Raw genomic sequence first — 19,680 nt, 5'->3', positions numbered from 1 at the left:
TCCCAAAAGGGGCATTGTACTCAATTATGGGCCTGATGAGGGATGAGTAAAGAGGCACGATGACCTCCCCTGATCTAGACGTGAATCCCTTCATGATTAGGTGGGCTATATAAAATGTTTTTCTAACCACTTTGGCCACGTGGTTGTCAAATGAGAGATTGCTATCAACTTGGGTCCCCAGGTCCCTAATTACTTCTTCTGTACTTAATGGATTACCACCTATGTGGTAATTTGTGGGCACTTCGTTTTTGCCAAAGTGGATGACTATACACTTTTTGGCGTTTAGCTTGAGGCCATGGTTCTGGCACCAGTTGTCTGTTTCTATCAGGCCTTTTTGTAGGATGCTTGTGTTGGCTGGAGAGTCTATTATGGCGCCCAGTTTGCAGTCATCTGAGAACTTGGTCAGCCACAGTCCTTCCGTGTTAGCCTGTACCTCCGAGAGATATATACCGAACAAGAGAGGTCCCAGGACTGAGCCTTGTGGGACGCCACTTGTAACTGGTTTGGAGTCTGACATGGCTCCAGAAATTCTAACCATGTGGGTTCTGTCCTTGAGCCAGTTTGCAACCCATCTAGTGACATAGGGGTTTATATTTAAGCTGGTGAGCTTATCTATAATGCCCGAGTGGGGTATTGTATCGAAGGCTTTTGCAAGGTCCAGGTAGGCTGTGTGGACCACCTTCCCCTCGTCAATGGCCTTGGTGACTGTTTCAAAGAAATCGACCAGGTTTAAGAGGCAGGATCTGCCCTTAACAAAGCCGAACTGGGTAGGATCCAGTGTCTGTAGGTCCCCAATATCTTTATTTATGAGGTCCATGATGATCCTTTCCATAGCTTTGCAGACCAAGTTAGTCAAGCTTATGGGGCGATAGTTTCCAGGATCCGTTGAGGCACCACCTTTGTGGAGAGGGACCACTGTTGCTGTACGCTACTCCTTGGGTACATATCCTGTAGTGAGGCTGAGATTGAACAGTAGTTTTATGTTTGGATTTAGCTCTTCTTGGAGTTCATGTAGGACGCAGCCCGGGACATCATCTGGTCCCATTGATGTTGTGTTTTTTGCTTTGGAGAGGGCGGCTCTTACCTGAGCATCTGAGATGTCAGGGGGGCAGCACTCTGCTGAGATAGATATTTGCCCTTTTGGTGGGGAAGGGGGGGAGAAGTTTGCGCTGAACCTGTCAGCTAGGATGTTGGCAATGTCTGTGGGTTCGTTGTATTTTTTGTCATTTTGGACTAATTCTGAGCATATCTGGGAATTCTCACCCAGATTCCTAACATAACTAAAGAAAGCCTTGTGATTATCCTTAGTGTCCTGTGCAATTTTTCTCTCAAAGCTGGCCTTAGACGATTTTATGAGTGCTTGTAGTTGCTTGTTGCTCCACATGCCCTACATTCTATGTTGGGAAAACCTCTAGAAACTTTAAAGAAATGGTCTATGAGCACAGACTAGATATTAAGAAATGTAAAAGTACTAATGCTTTATATAGACATATAGCTGATCATCCTAAATATGACTAAGTTCACAGTGCTAGAACAAGTTAAGAACTACTTGAGGGAATATGTTACTAATGATCATTTAGATCAGTGATGGCGAACCTATGACACGTGTGTCAAAGGTGACACACCAGAACGTTTTGGGTGACACACCAGCATTTACTAACACCCAAGTTACCAAAGAAACTGAATGAACAAAACTACAAGAAATATGTGACCCTGAATGAACAAACCTACAAGAAATATGTGACCCTGAATGAACAAACCTACAAGAAATATGTGACCCTGAACTTATTTATTAAAACTCAGCAACGAAAAAGTCATTAATTGATGTTAATCAAATCAAATGCAATGTGTATCATATTTTTTCTCAGTTCAGTTCAAAATTACTGTTAAAAGTAGGGTACTTTATAGTGCACGATTTTAAGCCCAGTTATCAATGCACATATTGTTTTCTAAATTGTAAGTCACTGATTTTTCTTTTACTTTTTAATACATAGCAGCACACATGATTGGACTGTATTTTTTAAATAAATGAATATGTAAACAATTGTTTCTCTTCTTTGGGGGGGGGAGGTGACAGACCAGCAGAGTTATAATAGGCATTTTCTGAATTTTGACATGCCAAGCCTAAAAGGTTCGCCATCACTGATTTAGACAGAGGCGAGTTAAAACGGCAACTGACATTAAATGGTACAAGTTGGCCAGGAATTAATGATTATGTTTCTATTAATTGTTTATTAAAGTTAAAACATTTGGATGTATAATATTTTAAGGTTTTTTAAGGGTGTTATTTTTATAAATATTTTGTATGAGTCATACATTTTTATTAAATTGTTTATGTTTTTTGTTGTACCATTAAGATTTTTAGAGTATTGCGTTAAATGATTAATTGATTTCAGTAAAACTAGTCACATGATTGTTACATTTTGGATATATATGTTAAGTAATTTTCAATTAGTTCTGATGAAGTTTCTGATTCTAGAATTGAAAGCGTATAACCAGTTGTGTTTTTACATTAAAGAAGTTTTGATTCAACCTAATTTTGAATTATTGACTATAATTTTCCCAGCTGCCTTTACATAGCTTGTTTGTGAAGTTTGTTATTCCATGTTTTTCCAGTTTGGTTTAAGTTCTAAGTGTCATATTCCCTGAAGGACAAAGTACATAACATAGCACTATAAAGAGAAAAGAGGATACAGAAGGGTTTTAAATACAAAATAAATATATTATGAGAAAAAAAGCAATAAAACATCTCACAATCAACTCTGCAAAGAATGCTGCAAGAAATTCATAAATGTTGAATCAGTCACTACAACAAATTGTGAAAAAATGCCGAGCATGCTAGGTTAATGAACTGTCAAAGGCACACATGACAAACGACCATCTAATACTGCACTTCCATAGACTACAACTGGAGTCCACAGCACAAATCCATGATCCGAACACCAGGTCAAGGCTGTCAAATATAACAATATATGATACTGCAGAGGGAGCTGAAGATAAATTCATCTCACTAATCCTGCTTATAAAGCATCTGCTGAAGTCTGCACTTTTTCCTGTTGAAGCCTTTCCTACACTGCAAGCATATATGACAATCAGTTCTAGTCCACACAAGAAATGCAAAATGGATCCTACTTAACAGAGATGTGTATAGCAAAGATGCAAAATAAATAGAAGGAAAATAGGCAGGCAGACAGAAAGAATGAATAAATACGTAATCCATTAACAAGCATCTGTCAATACTGAAGCTGCAGCCATACCGTTGTTAAATGCAGTGCACAGGGGTGAAATAAAAAGGAATGTTGTGATGTTTGTATCTGTTCACACTGCACTGAAAGCATGCAGCTCAACATGTAATGAGCAGGAAAAACCCTGCAGTTGCTCAACACTATCATTCCATTTGAGCCACTGCAGATATTAACTGGGAAGGTAATTTGTCTGAACAGAACGCTAGTGGTGAATAAAGAACAACAAGGAGGTGAAGCTATGGGGAAGGGGAAGCTGCTTGTCGGTAGTTGTAGTTAACAGATGAATCACGTACAGACAGCAACTTCCAGATTTCTTTGCATATATGACTATTGATTTACGTTTCTCAGACACCTATAGAGCACACAACTGTATTTATTCACGTAAGCTATAACTAGGCAATCACTTCCCACTAAGGCAGCAAAACAAAGCAAAAGATGGTAATTGATGTTTATTACTTCTATCGGCAGGGTTTTTAAATAGATAGATATTGTATCAAACAGACCAGAAGATTTTAAGTGGGACTTCAAAAGGAGTTATGTTTGGGGTAGCACAAAAAATAAGCACAAACTCCATAACAACAGAACTTTGGGAAATCTCAAGCTGCATAGACTAGTAAGGCATCCTGAAGCTGTTCTCTTCATTCCAAAACATGAGTCTAGTTCACTATACTGCAATGCAGACTGTCAGTGGGAATGCCTTGAGGGCTATATGAGGTTTACAACACTCACCTGAGGGCACTGTCAGACAGCCATTCCACCTGATACATGCCCACTCATTCAGTATCACAATAACACGCTTTCAGTTGCATAATGAATGAAGGACAGTATAATCATTTTAAAAGACATTACCAAATTATTTATTCTAACAAGCTTCCAGATACAGTGAGACACAAACATTCCAAGAAGCAACAATTAAAAAATGTGAAACTTCTTAGTGTGAATATAAAGCTTTCTTGCTAGGAAACTACATGACTGTTTACCTTTCAGCAAAACAACACTGTGAAGCAAGCATTTACACCTGATACAAAACATATTTCCTTCTAGTTTTAACAACATAAATAAGCTTTCAGTTGCACAATGAATTTAGAACATCAAAATCATTTTAAACAACATTGCCAACTAACAAACTCTGACAAGCACATCAGTAAAGTGAGATACAAATATTCTTATTTGCACAAACTTTCCAGGAAGCAAGAGATCAACAGTTTAAAGGAAAACTCCATCTTTTCCTACAGTTTAACTCAACTCTTGGGTTGCTTTTCTCCCTACAATGTGATTTCAGTACTGTGTAGGTAACTGAAACCTGCTTGTACTTTATACAACTTTAATTTCCTCACTTGGGTATCAAAGAAAGGGAAAGACTACCCACTTTTTTAAGCTTAACTTCTCACATAAGTTGCAGAGGAATTTGTCAACATGCATGACATACCACAAACACAGAGACATTTGTAGTCAGGAGTGCAGACTGCTGTAAATAAGACACAGAGGTGTGAAACTGTTTTCTATTGACTTTATTGCAGACAGGAAGAGAACTTAACACTGATTCACAGCTGCTTCTAATTTAGCCATGCCTTTCATAGCAAAACAGAGCAATTAGATCACTCAGTGGTTTAAAGGCAGTTGTCAGCTCTTCTGACAAATTAAATTAAGCAGCATTACAGTATTTAAATGCTAAGTTTTAACCCTTAAATGTTTATTGTTTATGCTACTTTACATTTTAAGATGACTTGAATATAGTATCAAAGATGTCTGTGACATTTAGAGAAAAGTCAGAAATTATTTTTTCTTGTAATTCTGAAGCATTAGCACAGGCCTGCAATTCAGCAATTGTTCTGGTTGTAGCTGTATAATTCCTTAGAATACTATAAAACAAGCTCTAAAACACATAAATGAGGGTCATTCAAGAAATAAAAGAAGCAGTCCTGTTACAGACAGCATATAAGATGACAGTGACTGATAATATCCCATTATATGTAAATGGAATGGGAATACACCACTACTTCCTTATATATAGCATGACTCATATAAAGCAGACTTGAAATACATTATGGGAAAGAGAAAGGCTTGAAGAAAAATAACATCACATTGATAAGTCAAGCCCTATAGACAGCCATTTTGCAGAAAACATATTAAAATTCTGTAAGAAGCACAGTGATTTTGATATGTTAAAATAACTCAGAAAACAGAGATAGAGTAAAAAAAACTGATTTTTTTTAGTTCTAAGGAGGAGTTTTCCTTTAAGCAGTATAGCAAACTCCTTAAGTAACTCTCACCCCAACCAGGCAGAATACCTGCAGAACATGGCACTCTATTGTAAGTTTGAGACTAGGAATTCTGAATTTCCCAAAAAAGTGATACTAAAAAACTGTCAATGTTAAAACTTGCTTTTCTTTATTTATTTCTATTTATTTGTTTATTTGTTTTTTTTTTGCAGGTTCTAAACCCCCATGAACTCCCTATCACCCTCACATGGGACTACACCCTTTCATCCTTACTACTACTACCTACACACATATATATTACACACATATATATTACTCACATGTGCGCGCACGTGCACACACACACACACACATATATATATATATATATATATATATATATATATATATATATATATATATATATATATATATATATATATATACATACACACACACACACACACACACACACACACACACACACACACACACACACATATATATATATATATATATATATATATATATATATATATATATATATATACATACACAAACATACTAATCATACTAATTCTGTGGTTGTAGAATAATCAAAGGTATGACAATCTTGGACTTAGGCCTAAAATAAAGTCCATTTTTACACATTTAGTCTTGCTGTTCTAGGACCAACAGTTAGGGGATCTCAGAATTTAAACTGGTTGTATAGAACATATGACTATATAGACATATGACTCCACTTTCTCTTTATTTTAGTATTTTAATCACCATATATAAATTTAGTGATAGTAAAATAAATAACATCCAGCTTAAAATATGGTCATAATTATTATGACCTTATTTAACTTGAAGTAACAACTTTTTAGTTGTAGTTCAGTATTATGGAAAAGGGCTGTACAGTGAAAGAAAGCACACAGCGTTTGCCCATAATCAGTAAATATAATATGCATTCCAGAAACCCACCCAAATCATCTTCTTTTCCTTACCTGCAACAGTAACCCAAGTTTCTACACTTCTGGCTAAAATAGGACCATTTTTTTTTACTTAAAGGGCACTATGGGTAGAAACTGAAAAATTATTTTATTTAGTAATTTATCTTACCATGACATCCTACACAATCCAAACCTGTCTATTTACTACGAATTTTATTTTTTTTCCTAATCCTAAATTCCCTCTTGGGAACAGACATGCTGAGGGGATCTTGTTTTCTTGAAAAGCTATTTCTTGCTTTAATGATTGAGTGTGCAGCTGATGAGATTACAGTGCCATACTCTGTGCTGTCAGATCACAGTCTTGTTCCCTTAGAATGGAAGTAGTGAGAAAACTGTCATGTTTGTGAATCCCCAATAAAAATGTGACTTTTTTCAGTGACATATGTGTTTCATATGTATGTGTACATCTGTAACATGAATATATGGACATAAATGTATAAAGAGATGTAAATAATTTAGCATTATACTTAGTAAATCAAGTCTTATATGCACTATACATACAGAAAACACAATAAATACTCTGTTGACCATGAATAATAACTCAGGGTATCACCCTGAAACAGCATCTTCAAACACATAACGATACTTTTTTTCAACATGTTGCGACAAGCAGGTATTTAGCTGAGCATATTATAGAGGGAAGGTTATGATTCCAACCAAATATTTTGGTGTTTGTTCAGCTTTAGCAAAATGTTTTTCCATTTATTTTTATTCAGGTTTTACCGTTAAGAGTTAGGTAGCCCATTTCTGTTTGCTGAATTTAAACAATATGCCAGAAGTCACAGTTTCAAACTGCAGAGTTTTTGTAACGCGATCAAACCAGAAACACAGTCTTATCTGCAGACTTCAAAATATTGTCTCATTTGTAGACTTTCAAGAAGACACATATCCTTTCTCTATCCCAGTTTGCTTTTTAACTCCAAAGCATGCAGTCTCAGTATCACTGCAGTTCTAAGAAAACTTCCTCAAACTTATAGCTTATTATATGGACCTGGTTTAATCTCTCTTTAAAGCTGTTGTGTGTAGCTGCTTAAAGGACAATGAATGATCCCTACCAAGATAAATGTTGCCTATTGGAAACTGACTCTTCCTGTATCAAGACAGGTCATATTCTATGTCACATTTCCCTTCCTCAGATATAAGGGGTCAAGTAGAATACCCTCACAACCTCTCAGTGCAAGAAATCTGGACAAAGACAGAAATAACAGAGCGACAAAGACCTAAAAATAGGGACAGATTTTAAATATTGCTCTTATAAACTTAAAAAGTTGCTAGGATAATAGGTCTTGCATTGTTATGTATTTTATGAAGGATATGAAGCCTAAAATGCAAATGTCTGTCATTATTTAGTATTATTTAGGGACTAAAATAGTATGCAGATAAAAGGATAATTACACTTATCAATAACAGCTCAATGGATGCCACAGAATTTGGCCATATTCACAAAGAATGCAATAGAGTAACTATTGCTTTGCAACAGAACATGGATACTGAACAAGAACTCAACCAGTCTTTGCAAGAGTAATTCTACTATGAAAGTCCTGCTCATCTGACATGCCAAAGGAGCAGCAAGGGGACATTCAGAATCTGTAGGGGAATTCTCAATGTGGCTAAAGGTAGAGGACATGTTAAAGAAGGGCTCCAGCCCAGGACAAAAGCAGTGAAAGCTATTTCCTATGGAAAATGAAGCCTCTCTGATGTACGAGCCTATGTACTAGCTTTTGAGTAAGCAGTTGAAAGAGGAGGTTGGCTAGCCACTGACCACTGAGTGGGCTAGACTAACAGCTTTATTTTTAAGTAAGAAATCTCAAAAAGTACAAAAACGTAGAGTTACTTAAATTTATAGGGGGTTATGATAGCAGTCCATGCCCAGAAGTTTCATATGTTGACTACACTAAAGTTTTAGTGCCACAATCCATTCTAACTTTAAAGCTAAACCTCTGATGGGTGTCTGGGTGAATAAATGAGCCTTCACTGAAGATATATCTGCAATAATTACATTTTGAGTGTGGGTATGTTCACCTTCCTATATTCTCTGCACACTTATGGTTCTTGTTATCAGGATAACAAAGCATCTTTTTCAATGATTTATGGTTCTTAAACTGAAAATGGGGTATCTCCCCAACCAGGTTTTTAGTCTTACCATCTGTAAGTAATAAGGGCCAATGCTTTCTAAAAACTTCAATAACCTTGTTAACATTACTAGTATAAAATAAAAGGACATTAACCACACTCATAGATGTAGTCTCATTCCGACAAACCTCCTTAAGCTATATAGATACAGGAGAACGGTTTAGCTTTAAGATCAAGGCTACCTGTTCTAGTATGCATGTGATATATTTGACTGTATGTAAGGTATGCAGTAAATTCTATGTCGGGAAGACTGACAGGATGCTAAAAGATAGGATTAGGGAACATGTATATCATATAGGGAAGAAAAGCATGTTTAATATGTTAGCCAAACATGTTGCCAACACAGATAGTACACATAGATTTTTTTTTAGTTATAGGAATGAATTATGGTAACAAGAGAGGAGGGGATATGAGATTAAGAACAGAAGAAATGGAAGCTCAGTGGATTATTAGGTTGAGAGTGAATGCAGGGCATGGCTTGAATGACTGTATACCATGAAGACCTGTTTTGAAAGCCAGACCGCTATGAAGGGAATGAGTGGCTGGCTATACATCATATGCTACATTCATGATCAAATACATTAGCATGATGTGTATGGGGATGTTTCATATACTTCTATAGATATGCATATATATATATATATATATATATATATATATATATATGTGTGTGTGTGTGTGTGTGTGTGTGTGTTTTTATTTCAAGCTATCTTTGTGATTTAATACATGTGTATTTGCCCTTAGAATGATGTATGTTTTATATATTTTCATAGATATATACTTGGTGTATTAGTTATATATATATATATATATATATATATATATATATATATATATATATATATTTTAAATGTTTTTTGAATTAATTTTAGGACGTGTACCTTTAAGTTGGAATTCGTTTTGTCATGTGACCTTAGGTTAATAGTTAAATATGGTGCCTTAGGTACTCGGTTTTTATGTCACACCTGAAGAAGCATTTGGTGAAAGCACTTGTGTATTTTTATTAAAAGACTGTTCATGAACCTGGAGCTCTGCCTGCGTTGTTTTTTGTTATAGAATTCCTGCTTTCTGCAACGGAGATACCTGGGGAGTAGTGGCTGTTGTTTTTTCATTAGTAAAAATATGTCTAGGGTGCATACTCCTCATATGGAGTAACAAATTCCTATGGCACCCCTTCCTATAAAGGCCTGTAGTAAAAGATAGATCAGAATGTCATAAACAGATCAGAATGTCTTCTCACCTGAATATCAAGAAATTCAATAGCTGTACTGGAATAATTGACCATAAACTTCAAAAATGTTGTACTTCCATGTAAAAACTCAACAAATTCATTCAATTGTTCTACATACAGTACCCCTCGATAAAATAAAAATGAAATGACAGTAGAACCAAACATAGTCCTGAAAAGAATGCGACCCAAAGACAAAATTACCTTCCCATTGAGCTAACACAATATTGGTGTAGCTATTTGCACAACAAGTTCCCATAGCTATGCCATTCTGTTGCAAGTAATAGGTACTATCAAACATAAAAACATTATTTTCCAGTACAACTTCCATAAACAGGCACAATAGATCTATCAACTTCCTATCATAATCACTATGGTTAATTAGACTCTCATAAACTCTATACCTTCAGCATTGGGGATCACAGTAAAAAGGGACACAACGTCTAACGTAACTAAAAGACACACACTTTCAATGTTACCCATATCTACACATGAATATAGATCCTGCAAAAATTGCTTCAAATCCCTCAACACCACATCAGATTTTAATATACTTCTCCACAAAGATAGAAGAAGGTTCAGTTGACCACCCTTTTCTAGCAACTATCGGCCTAAATGGACGTCAGTAGGAATCCTTGTGTACCTTGGGCAAACCTTGAAATAATGGAATCACAGGGCACTCAATACTCAAGAGCTACATCAGATCCAACGTAATGTAATAACTCAACAAACAGTCCCGTATAGTCATGCGTAACCTCTGAATCATTCTATCAATATCATTCAGACAGTTTACTCTGTAGGTGCTCTTATCAGCTAATATGGCCCTAATAGTATTAAAATAATAACAGCTGTCCATTACCACAATCTAACCGCCTTTATCAGTGGATCAAGCAACTATAGAGTCATTCTTTTGCAAACATTGAAGAGCGGACCTTTCCGATTTAGTAAAATTTATAAACTTTTTACCACTTTATCTATTGCCTAAAATCTGAAACAATTCATCTTTACATATTTTACTAAAAGCTTCTAAAACAGGATGGTTAACAGGTACAAAAGTGCTTGGTTTCTTAAAACTATTATTCATTGATTCATTACCTGTAAATGTGAGTTTTAGCATTACATTCCTAACAAAAACTCATTATAAACACCTGGTTTAACTCTGTAGAGCTTCTTAAAGGGGTCTGATCCCTTCTGATCCAAATGTTGCTTAAAGGGAAATTACCTTAACTAGGTGAAGAAAGGCCAAGTGCCTTGTCCCACTGTATGAATGATATTTCAGAACATCACAGTAAAATAGCACTATTATATTTTTTGAGTTTACCATACTTCATCCCTCCATCAGATGAAGCCCAGGATGGTAATTTATATTTTCAGTATAGCATTTCTGTAGCTCAGAGAAGATTTACTTCCCTCATACATTTGAAGTAGTATCTCTGAGACTCACCTGGCAAGGGAATAGTCTCAGTAATGCAAACATAACAGTAACTTGGTACAAATATATTTACTTAGTCTTAAGCAATGAAAAATAGTCTGAAGTAACCATCATACATCTGGAAATGCCTGTGGTCATCTACCATGATTCCTTGACCAACAGTTAACCATCACATGGCCATCACAGTCAGCCATCCTACTGCTGATGTTATGACCACTGATTAATATACGAACATGGCCAGGTTCTGTAGCATCCATCCAGCTTTCATGGATAGCATAATCATCCTTTTATCTGTTGTGGACATGGAGGGCATTTATCCTTCCACAGTAACATAATCATTCATTTCTCCATGGTAAATGTTCTGGTCAGTTGTACATCTGGCAACTTTGGTTTTATTACTTATTTCTCTATGGGTGGTGGTTCACTGGCCTATCCAGTGAGTTTCAGCATGCCTCAGCTGATTTTCAGATAACTTTTAATGTCACTGTTGGGACAGAGCTGGTTTCTATACATGCTACAGAGGCACTCAAAAGCATGTGGAATTTGCTGGGAAGATAGATAACTTTTTTATTCCAGCTATCTCTTCTACCTTATTTGTTATAATTTGTCAGTCTATCTCTTTTTTATATTTTTTGTTTTATGCATGTCGGGACAGTTGAGATGAGTTCTTGAACACAGTTTACGAATCCTTGCAAGTGAATTGGTACCACTGTTAAAATAAACAAATCTAGCTTTGTTTAGCTGCAGTGAGCAAGAAGGCCGACTCAGTCAAATTATTAGTAGATCCACTTTGTTGCTTTGCATCTGAGCTCATGGGAAGTGCCAAGACATTTACCAAAACTTCAGAACGCTGCTGAGTTGGAACACCCTCCACAGGTTCATAGGTTGGTACTAGGCTATCGGCCCCTTGGCCTATGCAAGCCTAGCCATAACAATTCCCTGGCTATTTCTTCTCACACTATTTACTTCCATGGACCCCTGTTTAGCAGGGTGACTGACGTGATCCCTGGGGTGAATTTCCTTTCTCCCATCCAATCGTCAAGGTTCCTTTTGAAGAGGGCCAAAGAGGCACTCTGCTTGACATGTATGGGCAGTCTATTCCAGAGTCTGTGGAGTCTCTGGGTCAGGAACCTATCCCTCCAGCATGTTTTGTTTATTGTGATGACAAGGTTTAGATCCCTGGAGCATGTGGCTCTGAGGGATTGGGATTTCTTTAAGTGTAGCATGTCCAGCAGCTCTGGGTTTGACATGACCTTGTATGTTAAGCAGAGATTGCCTCTGAGTAGACGATGTGTGACAGAGTATAGCTGGAATTTTTAAGGTGGTCAGCTTAGGGCATCTGCTTTAGGCCTGTGATTCTTTTAGTGAGGTATTTCTGTGGCCTTTCCAGTTGTTGCAGATATCTTGAGAGGTACATACCAAATGGGGCATTGTATTCTATAATGGGTCTAATGAGGGATGAGTACAGTGTGACAATGACCTCCTTTTTTCTGGATGAAAAGCTCTTAGTGATGAGGTGTGCCACATAGAAGGATTCCCTGACTGTTGTGGTGATGTGGTTATCGAAGGTGAGACCACTGTCCACCTGTGTCCCTAAGTCTCTTATCACACTTTCGGTGTTTAGTGTACAGCCACCTATGAGGAAATTTATGGGTACATGTTTTTTCCCAAAGGGGATAACTATACATTTCTTGGCATTGAGCTTGAGCCCATGACTCTGGCACCAATCATCTTTTTTCTGTAAGGCCCTTTTGTAGAGTATCCACATCATTTGGAGATTCAATAATGGCTCCCAGTTTGCAGTCATCTGCAAACTTTGTTAGCCAGAGTCCCTTAGTGTTAGCCTGTACTTCAGAGAAGTAGATGCCAAACAAGAGCGGTCCCAGGACTGAACCCTGAGGTACTCTGCTTGTCACTTGCCTGGAGCTGGATTTGGAGTCAGCTACTTTTACTGTGTGGCTTCTGTTAGTAAGCCAGTTGACAACCCATCGAGTGATGTAGGGATTAATGCCCAACTTAGTAAGTCTATCTATGATTCCAGAGTGGGGGATGGTGTCAAAGGCCTTGGCGAGGTCCAGATAGGCTATGTGGACCACCTTACCCTTGTCTACAGCTCTAGAGACTGATTCAAAGAAGTCAATCAGGTTTAGGAGAAGATCGGCCCTTCATGAACCCAAACTGGGTGGGGTCCAGTATTTGAAGGTTGCCAATGTCTTTGTTTATAAGTTCCATGATAATACATTCCATGGCCTTGCAGATCAGGCTCATCAGAATGATGGGCCGGTGGATCCCCCCTTGTGGAGTGGGATAACTGTAGCTGTGCGTCACTCATTGGGCACGAAGCCTGAGGTGAAGCTATGATTAAACATGACATTTAGGTGAGGTGCCAGTTCATTCTGTAGTTCATGTAATACACAGCCCAGGATGTCATCTGGTCCCATGGATGCTGTATTCTTAGCTTTGGAGAGTGCGTTTTTTACTTGTGTGGCTGTTATTACCAGAATTTGGCAATCTTCTGGTATTGAGATGGGCCGTTTAGGGGGTGAGAGGGGGGTGAAGTTGGCACTGAATTGATCTGCCAGGATATTGGCAATATCCTTGGGATCAGCATATTTAATGCCATTCTGTTGTAGCTCAGAGCAGATCTGAGCATTGCCATTTAGATTCTTGACATAGTTGTAGAATGTCTGGTGGCTGTCTTTGGAATCCTTGGCAATTTTATTTTCATAACTAGCTTTGGAGGATTTTATGAGGGATCTCAGCTTCTTACTGAGGCTGGTAAAGGAGTTGTTTGCATCCTGGGATTTTCCTCTTTTCTGCAACATTTTCTTCCTTTTGTTGTAAAGTTTGTTTATGGCAGGGGACCACCAGATTGACTTCTTTTTTTGGAGGAGAGCATCTTGGTTCTATTTGGGATGGCACGATTCATGCATGAGTGGATGTGCTCGTACAGGGCCTTAGTGTAGGATTCAGCAGTCAAACTTTCAGTTCCCTTCTGCATGGGTTTCATGAAGTTTGTCATTTCTGACTTGAGTAGCATGAAGTTGGCTTTGGAGACGTTTTTTTATGGAGTTGTTTTGGAAAACAGGTGTCATAACTCAACCTCTTATTGTCCACACATTTACACAGCTCTTTAGAGCTATAAAAAGGAAGAGCTTGCATTTTATATATGATTTCTCTTAAAATACCAGTGGAGACAGCCCGCTTCATTGTCTAATGAATCCCTGTCAAAATATTATTTTGTCTACAAGCTAAAATTAAACAAATTTTATGGTTGTACTTTGAAATTAATGCATGCAACAACACATGAAGCTTACAGAGGACACCACATACCAAGACCATGTTTTCTTGAAGTCATTACATCAATATTCAGTTATTATGGAAAGTGTAGTTAAAAAACAGCAGTAGGACAAAAGCTACAATGCGTGACACAGCATACAGGAAAAAAAATAAGTAAGTCTGGTACCTCCACTGGTGAAGATGAAATGGAGATTAGAAAGGATAAAGGAAATGTTAGACTTTACTTTTTTAATGCTGTTGCTAGTTTGGTAGCTTTACTGGTATAGAACAGCTCAGTTACTCTGTCATCAAGGTGCTTTCTGTTGTTTTACATGCACAAAGTAAAATTAAGGACATTAGCGCAGTCACAAAAAATGTTAACAGAACAATAATTCATGCACAGTGTTAAACTACATTTTGTATTCATACAGTACAGTGTATTAATAACATTCAACATTAACATGTGACATATAGTTTCAACAGATGTTAATTCTTCCATTTTAGTAGCTGTCATTAAATAAAGCAAGGAGAAGGAACAGGTGGATATAGTAATAAGAGATATGAGGAGAGTAGATATATGGAATGAGGGTTTGATAGATGAAGAGGTAAAGGGAGAGGGAGCAGGGTCCTAGTATTAGCCTGGACTGTCACAGTTGCAGAGCCATGAGTTCAGTAAATGTAATTTTAATGATTTTTAAAATTCATGTATGGAAGCTATAGCAGTGAGTGGGGGGGGGGGGTTGTTCCACTGTTTAGCAATATTGTTAGAGTACAGGGATGAGCCAGCATCATTGTTGTCTTTAGTTACTTTGAGCAGAGGTTTGCTAGTGGAGCAGAGGTTTCTGGTACATGAGTATGGAATTATTAGCTGTTGTAGAGAAGGGGTTTTCTCGGGAGGTGTAGAATTTTGTGTGTCAGGGTAAGCTCATTGTAAAGAAGTAGGTTCAGAAGTTCAAGCTACTTGAGTTGCTTAAGAGCTAGACAGTGGTGAGATCTGTAGGAAATGTTAGTAGCAAATTTTATTTTTGTTATAACAGGCTTCGAGTTTGGATAGGTCAAATTTTCTAAGGTTGGAGAGGATTGGAGAGGCATATAGTAATGTAGAGATGAGGTGATTGCATGCAGTAGTGGCCCTAGCCAAATTTAAGAACTTTTTATTTCTATATAGAGTACCTAGTTTTTTGTGTACTTTCTTAATGGTGAGGGAGACATGGATAACAAATTTCATGTTACAGTCAATTATAACCCCAAGAAGCTTTGTGTGGGTATCAGGGGTCATGATAGTTTTGTTACTGGATAAGATGTTAAATGTTAGGTCAGGATTAGTTTGTTGTGTTGGTTGGAAAATGATAAATTCTGTTTTGCTAGGGATGAGTATTAGCTGCTGATCAGTGAGCCAGGATTCAACAGAGAGAAAGGAAGCTTGTATTTACTAGTGTAGTTCTTGGAGGGAAGAGGAGGCACAGACTAATGTGGCGTCATCTGCATATTGGCTGACTGAGGAGTGGAGGGGTGGAGGTGTGAAGGTTATTTGTAAATATAGTAAATAACAAATGTCCAAGAATAGAGCCTTGAGAAACTCCTATTGTAACAGGGAGCAAAGGAGATTGCTCCTAGTGCCATTTAACTGCCTGCTGTTTCCCTGTTAGGTAGCTACGAAACCAACTGATAGTGGATTGGCTAAGATTTAGTTCTGGCAAGGCTTTAATTAGCTTGTTTTGATTAACCATGTCAAAAGCCTTGTAAAGGTCTAGGAAGATAGCTGAGACATATTTGCCATCATTTCTATGCCATATACGAAGTGAGTGAAAGGCATGAGAGCAGTAGTTGTGCTGCGGTGAGGCCTGAACCCATGATGGGTGTTAGTGATCAGTTGATGTGTGGTGAGGTGTTGCATAATCTGGATGTGAATAAATCTTTCCAGTATTTTTGACAGGGGAGACAGTATAGCTAAGGGGTGATAATTTGTTAGTTCTTTTGAGTTTCCCCCTTTATGGAGGGGAATGATATGAGAGACTAGTTTTTTGGAAATAGAACGGTTAATTAGGATGGTCACTGGATACGCTATTTCTTCAGCTGCTATTTTCAGAAATTCTGTGGGGAGTTCATCTGTGGACAATGTGGTTGGTTTTAGCTTTTTGAATATTTTTTTTAATCTGGGAAACTGACTCGTTGAAAGGTAAAGTTGCTTTTAGTTAGGAGATCTTATTTGTCATTTGGGTCAGGGGGTGTTGAAATTTTGGTAGTGCAAGTATAAATTCTCTAAAAATGTTGTTAAACTGGGTGGCTATATCAGTTGAGGTGTCTGTAATAGTAGGGGTTGGGGTCTTAGATTTTCCTGGCTGTAGCTGCCCAGAACTGTCTAGGATCATGTTGAGGTTTACTTTGTATGCTATGCTAATAGTTTATTTTGTCTGCTCTAATTATTTTTTTGGATTTGTTTCTGAGCTCAAGGTATGTTTGTTTTGCATTTATTGTTTTAGTTTTGTGCCGGTTGGACTAAGCTTTCACTATTGCATGAAGAAGAGATCTGGTTTCTTTGCTCAACCAGAGGGCATGCTTAGATTTGATTCTAATGGTTCTAGTGGGGGCATGGAAGTTTCGTATGCTCAGAAAAATGGAGTTGAAGTACCTAACCGCTTTGTTAAGGTTGAGTTGCTTAATGGAACTCCAATTACAGGACTGAAGTGCTGAGGTGAAGTTAGATGGGCTGAAATTCTTTTTACTACATATTTGTTGGAAGGTAGTAATTTTTTCTTGAGTTGGGTGGTGTCTGATTATATAGGTAGGCAAGTGGTCACTCAGACTATCAGGTAGGCAGCCAGATTGACTTATATGGGAAGGTTTGTTTGAAAGTATCCAGTCTAGTATAGACTGTCTGTTTGTTGATTTGTCAGTTCTAGTTGGGGAATGTATTAGTTGAGTGAATCCATGGAGGTTGATATGAGTAGTGGGTATAGTTGTGTTATATAGGGTCCAGTCAATATTGAAATCACCTAGAATAATGGTTTCTTGGAGGAGTGTACCAGATGCCCAGTGAAGTAAGTTCTCATGCGTGGGTAAGTTATTACCAGGTGGGAAATAGCATCCAATTATATTGATTGTTTTTCTAGTATTAATTTTTAGATTAGATAATAACATTTCTGTGGTACCTAGGGCTGCGATTGGTATGTCTATTGTGGTGAAATTTAGATGGTCTTTGAATAATATTGCAATACCTCCTCCCTTTTTGTCCATTCGGTCTTTGCTTATTAAGTTATAGCCAGGGGCAGTAAATTTCATTGTTGGAGATTTCAGGTTTTAGCCATGTTTCTGTTAAAAGTACTACATCTGGAGAATAGAGGGAAATATTAGCATGCAGGTCATGGACTTTGTTTAATATACTTCTAATATTAATACTTAGTATTAGGGTGGCCATGGTGGTGCAGTGGTTAGTGTTGCTACCTCACAGCAAGAGGTTCTCTAGTTCAGTCCTCAGCTGGGGTGCCTTCTCTGTGGAGTCTGCATGCCCTCCCTGTGGTTTTATGGGTTTGTTATTGTTTCCTCCCAAAGATATGCTACAGGTGGATTGGATAATCTAAATTGGCCCTAGGTGTGTGTGTGTGCCTTCTGCAGAAGGTTGGGTGCTGGGCTAGCAACTTGACACTGTAACATTCTACTGCCAATCATGAGTGGACAGGTGATCCACTATGGTGACCCTTAACTGGGAAAAACCAAAAGAAGAAGAGCGCAGACACACTTGCCTGCTTTACATTGTTATGAAATAGACTAAGTCATGCCACATATGGTTTTCTGACCTAAATATGCCAACATGCTTAATCTATAAGACAACACCAAAATGATTTTTAAAACCTCTGTATAATCTGGATGTGAGAGCCATCTGAGGACTTAGAAATCAAAAAAGTCAGAGAAGACAAATGAAAACTGGGTAAACTGAAAAAAAGACTGAGCGTACAGCAGTCTTGTGGTTTCATTACTAGGCAGTCTTGAAGATTTGACACATTTTATATTACAAATTCAGGCAAATTGTTGTCAAACAATTGGTTACTAAAAATGAAAATTGTATTCTCAAGAAATTAATGTACAGAAGAAACAGAATTGTTGCTAAAGTTATGTATCCTAAATGAGTGATCCCACTAGGTTGCCAGACTAGAACAAATTATGGATCTGATTACCTCTTCTGTATAATCTTGTGCTTCACACAGGATGGAAAATGATTGGATGTAAGAATTTATTTTTTATGAATGTAAGAATGTCTTACTCAAATGTTACTAACAATATATGAGGGATAAGGGGAAAATATGCTAGACTCAGTGCATCTTGGTTTGGCCAGCTTCATTGTGCAATTTTCTGCCTCCTGTCTCTTGGAAAAATCTGCCAGTGCAAAGAGAAGGCTATGTTCTACAAAGGGAAGGTACTTAGGATTTTTGGGTTTACACTAATCATCAAAGACTATAGCTGAGATTCACAGACATTAGCTCTGCAGTGCTAACAGTGTTCCCATGCTGAGGTCCAGCACTGCTGCAGAGCTAACTAGTGATTCAGAGACATACAAGAGCTGCATGGAACAAAATCTCATGACCCCCTCCAAACGCAACCTAGATCAATGGATTGGTGACCACAAATTCACTCCTGGTGTGGTGCTCATGTCCCTCCTGGACAGAGGAAGTCAGTATTAACTACCACAGGCCCATGCCTCAGCAAACTTCACTCAACTAACCTCTGACAATTGGGGCAACTCAGGATAAATATGTTTAGGCTTGTAAGGGATCTAGGACCATTAGCCAAGTGACCACCTATGAACCTATGAACAACTCATTTGCATGTCTCTGAATCAGAAACCTGCAACAGCTGGAGCAAATGGAACAACTTTGCAGCCTCCCAGCTCATGCAATGTAGTTGCACAGGCTTCTCTACAGACAAACACAACCACACACAGTCATATGCAATCACAAGGACACCCAGACCGTCATACTGTCACGAATACATTGATAAGGTCCCTGTCTTGCCCTTACACACACACACACACACACACACACACACACACACACACACACACACACACACACACACATACATGTACACAGTCTAGAAAATATTTACCTGGTATGGCACTCCTTACACCATCTCTGTGATAGACAGTCTAGGTAACAAATTTATGTTTTCT

The 19,680-nt window shown here is 37.8% G+C and overlaps 1 protein-coding gene across 3 annotated transcripts in view; it reads right to left on the bottom strand.

Annotated features, from left to right (window-relative positions):
* The window catches only part of CHRNB2 (cholinergic receptor nicotinic beta 2 subunit), a 975,665-nt gene that overhangs the window by 266,760 nt on the left and 689,225 nt on the right, over positions 1–19,680 (bottom strand). The gene's annotated exons all lie outside the window — the stretch shown is intronic.

This window comes from Protopterus annectens, chromosome 8.part0, assembly GCF_019279795.1.
Source record: "Protopterus annectens isolate FY-2018-M chromosome 8.part0, PAN1.0, whole genome shotgun sequence".
Classification (NCBI taxonomy): domain Eukaryota; kingdom Metazoa; phylum Chordata; order Ceratodontiformes; family Protopteridae; genus Protopterus; species Protopterus annectens.
This window is presented reverse-complemented; position numbering and strand designations above follow the sequence as displayed.